The sequence below is a fragment of the Limulus polyphemus genome, unplaced genomic scaffold, assembly GCF_000517525.1.
Source record: "Limulus polyphemus unplaced genomic scaffold, Limulus_polyphemus-2.1.2 Scaffold5, whole genome shotgun sequence".
NCBI classification, from domain to species: Eukaryota; Metazoa; Arthropoda; class Merostomata; order Xiphosura; family Limulidae; genus Limulus; species Limulus polyphemus.
Window position 1 is genome coordinate 882,843 of NW_013665615.1, and position 8,517 is coordinate 891,359.

The following is an 8,517-nucleotide window of genomic DNA, read 5'->3' on the forward strand; positions in this document are numbered from 1 at the left end:
TCCAATGGCCGGGAAGTTGATGTAAAGCACACTTTTGGGGTGTGCATTTCTCACCTATTTAGCACTTCCAAATTTTCTCTTGCCTTGTGGGCCAACAAGTTACAGGCTGAGAGATCACCACTTTCTTTTTGAGCAGATAGTCTCAATGACTATAATCGTCTATATACGCTGGTGGATTTACAATGACCCAGCAGTACATCAGTTGGACCTAATGATATTCATTATGAGATGCTATGTTATTTATCTCCTGCCTCTCTTGCTTTTCTTCTGGTTGTTTTCAACCAACTTTGGTAGGGTATTTTTTCAGATGCATAACATAAGGCTAGTCATTTCTTTTTCTAAACCTGGGAAGAATCCCAAGATTCCTTCTGATTATCACTCTATTGCTTTGACTAGCCATCTCTGTAAGGTTTCGGAGAGGATGGTTAATGCTTGTCTTTTTTGATTCCTTGAATCAAACAACATTCTTTCGCCCTCCCAGTGTGGTATTAATAGATAGTGCTTTTTCATGGACTACCTGACTCATATTTATACCTCGACCAGGAAAGCCTTCCTCAAGAGGGGAATTTTGTATTGATCTTTTTTATCTTGAGAAGACTTACAACACTACATGGAGATTTGGCATTTTACAAAACCTCCATTCTTATGGGTTACATGGTCATTTACTCATTTCTGTTCATAATATTTTACTTAACAGGCATTTCTAAGTTCATTTGGGTTTGACATTGTCCCAATTCTTCACACAGGAACTTGGAGTCCCTCAGGGCTGTGTCTCCAGTGTCACACTCTTAATTATTAAGATCAATGCTATTAATGAACAATTTCTTTCTATTGTTGCAAACAGCCTCTATGTTGATGACTTTCATATTTCATTTTGGTCATCGAATATGATATTTATTGAACAGCAGCATCAGACTGCCCTCACTTGCTTATTGGAGTGGAACACAGCAAATGGTTTAAAATTTTTCATCTAAAACCACTTGAATGTATTTTTGCTGTCAGTGGGGTTTGCACTCTGATCCAGATCTCTGCCTGGGTGGTGCTATTCTTCCTGTGGTGGCTGAAACAAAGTTCTTAGGACTTCTCTTTAACTGTAAGCTGACAGTTTTTCCACACATTAAGCAGTTTCATGTTTTTCTGGATTCCTGTACATGAGCTTGATGACTCTGCAGCTAAATCCATCTGGTCTTCATTATCACAGCCCTACCTGTCCCTTTTATGTACCACAGACCTATCATCAAGGCTCGGCTTCACGCCAGTTGCCAGTGAATTTGGAGTGAGCAACTTCGTGACAAGCTTCTCCAGATAAAGCTTTCTGTTGTTATGTGGCTTTCTGGTTTCCATAAATACCAGAAGGAAGAATTTATATTGTCTAGACTATGCTTTGGCCACAGTTTTGTGACTTACTGTTTTCTTCTACTGGGGGCAGATCTACCATGTGCGACCTTTGTGACACTGAAGTCACAACTGCCCACATTTTACTTACGTGTTGTCACCACGAATGTTAGCAGCAGCAGCACTATGTTTGACATGTTTTTTCTAAGGGTTTACCTTTGGTGATGGACAGTGTCCTTGGTGATGGTGACACTGTCCAGATTGATTGTGTTTGTAGTATATTATAAGCCATTAGCCTTTTAACATTTATTTAACTTTTAACCTCATTTACAGGCAATGTTCAGTTTTTGGTTTGATTTATGTTCTTTCCTTGTTTACTGTATTTCACTTTTGCCTTTTATTTTTGCTTCAGTTTTAGTACTGGTTGTTTGGTACAGAGAGCCCTCAACATTACATTATTGCCTCGTATATGCTAGAAGCTTTAGACATACTAAACATTGTTCATGTGCTATTTCTGCTATGATAACGTAACATGTTGCTATCTATGAGCTGTTATAATAAGCATAATCTTCTTACATCATGATGTAAACAATAGCCACCAGAATTCAACCAAACAAAGATTTTCAGCTAAAATTCTTTCAGCCAGAATTAATATTCATGCTGTTACTAAAGTATTTATCAATGCACACTCGGACCAACATAGGATAAATATATTTACTGTTCTAGATGTCAGCTAACACCAATAGCCATACTATTGCAATATTGTAATGTTATTGGAGGGTTGATCCACTAATTACAGTTGGCATCAGAGAAATATTAAAATAGGTAAAATACAGTGAATCAAAACTTTTTCATTTATATTCATAATATCCTGATTCATATTCTATGCTAAGAAAGAACCCAAATCTTTCCCTTTTGTGTACTGTAGATATCTGGAAAGTGTTCTGTGGTCTGATCCACAGAAATTTTGCTTCTACTCTGCTAAATAGTGTGAGCATTTCACATAAAATGGTGGATGAACATTTTGCAATAGAAAATTTCTTAAGAGCTTGGAAACAGCAGAGTTTTTGAACTCTAGCAATCAGTTTCAGTTGTAATAGTTACTGCTTTTCTCGGAATTACATCTACTAGCACCAGTCATCCTAACTGTGCAGTGATCAAGCACCTATCATTTGATATCATGTAAGTATCTTTCAGTGAGATGCCACCCGATTTCTCAGAAGGCAAGAAATATTATTTACTTTCAGTTGATGTTTATGTTTATTATTAAGCACAAAGCTACACAAAGGGCTATTAGGGCTTTACCCTCCACGAGTATCAAAACCCGGTTTCTAGTACTAAAAGTCCGCGGACATATCACTGGGAGGCTACTTTCAGTCATTGATCTTATAATGAAGTAATTGGCTTCATTGCTGATCTGGGAGTCAGCTTTATTGATATGGAGGTCAATGTCAGTGACTCAGCAGACAATCAGAATTATCTCTCCTCTTCTAAAGACACTTTTTTATATTAGTCATCTCACACAGCCAGATGAGTACTCTATGTATCTTTCTCCTCATCAGCTGAATTGAGATGATACAAACAGAACTCTCACTATCCTATGACCTGCTCTGTCTGTTACAGCCCTGCCTGTCCCTTCTGTGTACTATAGAACTGTTATCAAGCCAATGTATAAAGGGTTTATCAATGATATATAGTCTTACATGTGTTCAACATATTTATGCTTGAAAAATCCAGAATGGATGAATGTACATTATATTACTACTTTGCAAGAACAAAAATATGTTGTACTGTATTTCTCAGGCTCATCACAGGGAAATCTAGATGGATTTTCTTCTCACTGGGAGATGTCTTGTCTATTTGTTAAATGTCCTGACCCACTTTAACAACACATGGTCTACACTAACAAAACGATAGTATCAGAAGTGTTTCATGAAGATGACAAATGCAAGCAGTTCTTTCTTCATGCAATATCTGCATTCTGTAGTCATCAATATATGACTAACCTACACATTCAAACATTCCAGTCAATCCTGCGTTTGTGATAACACTTCCAGGATTTCACTCTCACTAGCATCAGTATCCAGCAAGAATTCATTGTCTTGTCATGGGTATGCCAATACCAGAATCTCAAACAAAGCACATTTTGTCTACAGGAATACATCGTCACATCTTTCAGTCATTCTGAAATGCAAACCTGCTTTAGTGAGAGGTAATAACAGTGACAATCTTCAAATAGGTAGCTACAAAACAACGATAAAAACAACAACAATCAAATTGCAAACTTCTCGCTTGGTTATGGGATAAAGCTAGTCTCATACTTCCCTGGTTTCAACCTCAAACATGATTTTTTTATCTGCTGAAATACCAAGCATAGGTTTTCAGAAAGAAACTCGAACGAATAGCTGAACACCAAGACATCGCTGAAATAAACCATTCAGTGTAAGGTACATTAGCTTCTTGATAGTGGTAGTGACATTACACAGGCTAAATGGCATTACACGAAAATTGTGCAAATTATATCGAGTGGTGAAAGCAATCTTACGTCTATTTTTGTTATCCAGTTTAACTTGCTAGTATCTGGATACCTGGTCTGAGGTGTTGAATCACTAAACTTCTTCCAGTACATCGAGATATTCATCTGTCAGTGGGAGTGGGAAGAAGTCAATGTGTATCAGCATGTTCATCCATCTAAAGTCAAAATAGAACCATGGCATAATATTTTTCTGACAACCACTACTAGAGATGATCACATTCTCTGTGAATGTTATATGAATCTATCCTTTAACAGCCACTGTAACTCAGCACTGGCTACACCATAGTGCTCCAAGGAAGCTTGTTCAGAGGTTATATAATCAGATATTTATATGATGGTGAGTTATGTTTATTAAATCCAACTGGTTATCTGGTCCTACAACTACATTTGTATAACCAACCAACAAATTACTGATCTCTCCCTGCTGTATTGAATCCAGATTACACAATCATCAGCTAGTGACCTCAGATGTATTGACAACCGTATATTTGCTCTCAGGTGAGTTGAAGCAGAAAAAACCCTAGCAGAACCACTAGTTTGGGTTAAATACACTCTATTTAGCCTGCCAATGACCATTTTAGAGGGAAAGATGATAGCTAACTATTCATAATTGCAGAAACATTTTGGGTCTACATCACCTCTCAAACAGATAGCTTTTTGACCTATTACTGCCTGCTTTCTGGACAAGAAACAGAACATTCCAGTCCTTTGTTCCGTCACCATATTACAGTGAATACATACTAGAACTGATACATAGTAAACCATGGAACACCAATTGTGTAGTCAGAAGCACTGTAACTCCTTCTGGAATATACATTAGTGTGCTCTAATGTTTCTGGAACTGATATGGTCAGCATTGAAAGACTTTCCTGTGGAAACACAGTTCATGTTGAACCTAGTTCAGAGATGATTACATTCATTCTATGGGTGACACCACTTAGACATAGCTGAAAATGTGTCTCTCTGTTACATCCAGCTTATCACTATTTGCCAGAATAAAGTCTGAATTAACTGGCCAAAGTAGTGGTTTCATTCAAAGTGCCTGACACAAGATCAAACAGCATTTTGCCAGCTCCTGTATTAACCAGGAATTATATCTTTCGCTCTCGTATTTTTACTGGCACATACCAAGCATCACCCAGCCTTAAGAAACCTGGACTGGCCACCAAACATATGGCACAAAATGTCAACTGCATTCACATAAATTGGCAGTCAGACCCATCTCGGATTCTATAATTTTTCTGGAGCCAAGGTTGCAGCAGCTACAGTTTTCTGTTAACACTCTGCACCCATTGTATATTTGGGCAAAACCGAAAACCTTACCGATCTTTTGGTGATACAAGATATGGGCTGTTCACTTTATAGTGACCCATTTGCCACACTTCAAGCAGGTGCTTTGATCCTATTTTCCAGGGTGGAAGCACCATCATCACTGGCTGTAGCCCAAACTTCATGGGAAAACCAGAGATGTTCTGCCCACTCATTGGTGTCCATTGGGGCTATTTCACAGTGTGGAATGTATTCGATACTGGTTTGTCTTTAGCAAAAGTTGATTTGATACATTCACTTAAGGAGAGGGCTCTTCTATCTGAGATACAACCACTGTCGGTTTCTTCTTCTATTGAAAATTACTTAAGGCTATGCTTTTAAACCTTGTCACAACAGAAACAGTCTCCACCAGGGTGAGAATGTCTCTCACACCTAAGTGATGCTTCATCGCCTCATTAGGTAATCCCTTAGCATGCTTGTCTATAAATATATTGTCATGTTATGCTGAAGCTATTGCATGATATGTTTCTTTCCTGTACAAATGGCACAAATCATCTGCATAAATGACCAATCCTGAATGAATACAGAAAGAATTGTGTATCTCATTTTCCATAGAAGGCAAGTGCCCCCTTGCCCCCTCCTCTGGACGCCCATGGATGTGATTAAACACAGTAAAAAACTGCATGAAAATACGGAATAATATTATATGAATATAGATATATTCCATACTAATTATTGAATGTTGAAAGCCATGACTACTTCAGTTATTACAAAGGACTTTCCTTGCAACAGACTCATCGATATCAGAATTAATTTGCTGTATTTTTAAGATTTAAATGCAAATGCCTCTAATAGGAATTAAGATTCTCACTTAGGATAAGCCAAGTATTGGAAGGATTATAACTTTTAATCATCAGAAATATTTACAGTTTTGTCACCTAAAGCTGTCAACATCTTAATGTTTAAAGTATCACTAAGACGATAATGTTGCTTTGTTTTGTTACTGTAGTTAAATATTCGTAACTTTATAAAATTTTGCAAAATGTAATATGTGACACATTTCACAGGTGCTGTATTGTTTTTGTTTGTTTGTTTCAGTCAACCTTTTCCTTAAAGCTGTTATTTAGAAATAAACAAATAATAATATTTATTTAATTTCTATAGTGCATAATCTATAATAATAAAAGGGTGTGTCTGGTGGTTGACTGCCATAGCTCCAAGAGGAAACAACCCTGAGACTTTATACTCATACTAAGTGAACCATGAGGGTGTGCACCTGGATGTTATTATTTATCTTATCCATGTGCGTGCTCATCTTTTTAATGAGGCAAATTAACAAAAACCACATAGAAAAGAAGTGATTCCTTATATAACAACTTCTAATATATTGAAAAGCCAGTGAATTTTGGTAACAATGCGTTCCAACATTGGCTTTTATGTCATTTTGCTCAGCAACAAAAGTATAACCTAATACTGTTGTTAGTTTGTGTACTGAAAGTATAAAATGAAATGCATAAACTACAAAATTGAAAAACAAATTGTTGATTTTTTAATTTAGAGTTTTTAAATTTGGATTGATATTTTTACTTCCATGATAAATTTTATACACTTGGCTCTAGGCTAGGTTATCTCACACTTTGTCTTTACTTTAGGCTTATTTATTAATTTCTTTAAATCATACCAATATTCACTACACTTACAAGGGTTCACGGCAATTCCCTTTACTTCCCCTTTGCATCCCGTAACTAAAATCGTATCTGGATAAATGCATTTTGGCATTTATGACTCCTCTTATTTCGAGAAATCAAGCGTGACGCGACGCGACACACAATGGCTTTTATATAGGTTAGATAACGTGATGAATAGTGGCATCTACAATTATCTACAATAATCTTATTATTATTATCGCACCTTTACGACTTTTTATTTTTCTGGGAAATAAAAATATGTTTAAAATATGTTTGACTGTCCTTCTATGCTAAAATAGGTTCAGAATACACACACTGACATAGTCATCTAGAATATATCAACCTAATAACACTTTCCATAGTGTAATAATAAACGAACTTATAACAACAAATTAGTGTTTTTTTTCTTTAATTGGACGTCAAACTTTCCTTTTACATCTTTGTTAGGAGCATTAGACTAAAACATAAACTGTAACTGATAGTTTAAAGCTTCAGTTGGTTTGTATAAGAAATTCGAATCGATTCTACAGCGTGCGTTTGCATTACAAGTAGTAAAACTAATTGTTCAGATAATTATGTAGTTGAAAATATAACTTTTCTGTAGTAAAACAAATTTCGATTACAATTAATGATTGAAATAACAAAAGTGAAGATAAAAAAGTTTGATAATAATGATAAGTGTCATCCTTTGTCCCTTTTGATAAAAGAGTTAGCACAAAGGCTCACATATAAAGTGTAATAGACTTAAAATAAGACACCAAAATCGAGCGGTTTCGAATAGTTGACTATTCTTCTTCAAGAGAACAAAGGTCCCTGTTCGTCTGTGGTCAAAGTTATTCGATGAGAAGCCTTTAAATTTCCTATCAGTAAATATCGTGGATTTGGTAAAAAGTTTTACAGGAAATGGCGGATTCATGCCAGGAAGTACTTACTGGCCATGATAGTTAAAATACGATCTGCAAGTTGGATGACGAGGAACCCATTTTTCAGAAAATAAAAGTTTGGCTTGAATGTGTAATAAAGAAAAGTATATTATAAATTTACAACGTTTCGAGAAGATTTTGTACCTTCATTATCCGTTCAATCCGTCTCCAGTTTTTTATGATCTGCAACTTCGCTGTAGTTTGTGAAGAGAGTTAACGTGTACTCCTATAACTTTCATGTAAGTTGGTAAACAATACTGGAAGAAGATACCCATCTTTATATTGTAAACATGTTTTTGTAAGACAGTTGGCTTCACTAAGCACGTTAGTGCTTAGCATTGTTACGTCTCCGTTCGTTAGTTAATTTTCCGTAAATTCGTTCTGACGAAACTTCAGCGACACAAGTCCTTTCTTAAATAAAACTGGTTTATTCTCTCTGAATACAACTTTGCGATACATTTAATTTCAACAGTCGCTCTATAACAAACGCTATAATTCACAACGAACTTCTCACGTGCTGAACAATATTCTCTCTGACTGCAGTTCAATTACTCATTGTAATTACTCATTGTCACGTTGTGACCGTCTTATATATATACTAGACTAACACATATCTAGTAAATGCTAAAGCATTCATGAAGGAACAGGATATTTCTAGAGGTCAATGACGCGTTACCAGAGTCACGTGACCTGCGTTGTCGTAACACTGCCCTTTCCTTAGTATTGTTCGTCCCGAACAATAGCCACTTACATTAAACCAATAACA